A 1,956-nucleotide genomic window follows, 5' to 3' on the forward strand; every position below is an offset into this window, starting at 1 on the left:
CATTGCGCATCCAGGGTCGGCCTAACAGGAGATCGTAGTCCACCCCCTTCATGACTATAAAGTTGATAGAGAATTGGACACCTATGATTTTCACTCTCCAATTTTTAAGTACCCCGAATGGCTTCTCTCTCATGTCGTCTGCTAATGTGACATTAAATCGAGTGGTCTCAATAGGTGGGTTTTCCCAGGTCTGTAGTACTGTGTGGCTCAGTACACTAACCCCGGCTCCCGTGTCTACAATCCCCTTTCTCATTGTGTCGCCTAAGGCTAGGACTGGTAACACTGCATGCATCTCGGTGCCTTTCCAGAAAGCATTAACTTGCAAGGATTTTGGCACACAGTGCAGCATTAGACTCGGTATTTGTGTTTCTGCATCCTAATCATGCAGATCTAGAGCTTGTTCTTATGACCCCTCAACCCACTTCTTAAGGTCTTGCCATAGGGTGGGATGCTGCTTCAGAAGGTTTCCTAGGCTTAATGTCACAAGGGTGGTCACTAGCGTGGTAAGGAGGCTGTGGGCTGCTCGTCCCTCTCCTACACCGGATTGTCCTGGCCAACGGTTGTGACTAATTTGTGGGCCTGCAGTATCAAGGCTTGGCCTAAGGGGTATTGTCTGCGGTGCGGTTACATCTCCTGACTTTGGTCGAGAGGGTGAGACCGCCGTGTTCATGCTGGTGAGATCATCGATCTCATCTTCTAGGATGGGCTCAGCATCCCTTAAGTGCTCTTGGGCCTCTTTTACCCGGTCCTTCACTTTCTCTATGGCCTCGAGTTGGCGCTTCGAATGCAGGTACTCCCCCACCTTGGCACTTCCCTTTTCGGCCGTCTTGGGGGCTAAAGTTTTTGCCTCTACATCCGTGACTTTCTTTCCAACATACAGGGTTGTAGTACTCTTAGTTTTCAGTGCGATCTTAGCCTCCGACCTCTTCTTCCTTTGCATGTGGCTCTTCTTCGCTATCGAGGCTGCATCAAGGTTGTTGGGCCTCGGTAGTGATATGCCAGCTTGCTTTGTCTGGACACGGGTCATGACCCGCAACGGGATGCATGTGGCCTCCCCATCAAGGTTCTCAACACCAAATAGCCCCAATGGAACAGATGGTACATTGGATGAACTTGCAGAAGGTTTTCGCTTTGGGCAATTGACAAAGAGATGGGTGACTCTGCACTCCACGCACCTTAGGTCAGCTTTGTCTCTGTTCTGCTACTCCCTCTCGAGGCAACATGATGAGACATGACCAGGGTGACCACAAGTCCAATAGATGATTGGATCCTACGCCTGCCCTCCTAGGCCTCTACCTCGTCCTCTCCCCAATGCCATCACTGGTACTGGTCGATAGTCCATAAGGACTACATTTCCCTTGTTGTCGTAAGAGACATAAGGGCATAAGTAAGTCTCTTCCTCATTTTGCTCTTCCACATAGTGGACTGGAGCATCACTCGGTGGATGGGTCACATAGGGACTAGGCGGCCTAGGTATACCTGTAGGGTTTATGTCCACCCTAGGGACAACCGACTTAATGTCGCTAGGCGCAAGAAGGGCCAATGGGGCTCCCAAGTGGCTACGAACTGTTTGCTAGGTAGTAAGGCTGACCGTATGGTTGGGAGTATGAAAATCTCATGGGCAATTTGCAATGCACAATGTCATGAGTGAATCTGCTGCAGTTAGCGCAAGGTCTCGACCGAGGGTCTTGGCACTCAACTAAAAAATGGTTTCCGCCATAGTACACACATTGGATGTGTGACCCTGTTGGTCGTCTCCACAGATCTTGCAACTTGACTAACTCCATCTTGACATCAGCCAAGTCTTGGTTCGTCTCGATGGCCTTCCCCTTATCTTGGGATGATGGGGCTAGTTGCTCACTAGAGAATGATGCTCTTTTTGAACTTCATGAGATGGCTTCTTCTGAGTTGGAGCTCTTGGAGCTCCTCTCCTTCAGTTGATCATCAACTTTGATA

The sequence above is a fragment of the Lygodium microphyllum genome, chromosome 18 (genome assembly GCF_053477565.2).
Source record: "Lygodium microphyllum isolate KBCC chromosome 18, Lygodium_microphyllum_v1.1.10, whole genome shotgun sequence".
In the NCBI taxonomy this organism is placed as follows: domain Eukaryota; kingdom Viridiplantae; phylum Streptophyta; class Polypodiopsida; order Schizaeales; family Lygodiaceae; genus Lygodium; species Lygodium microphyllum.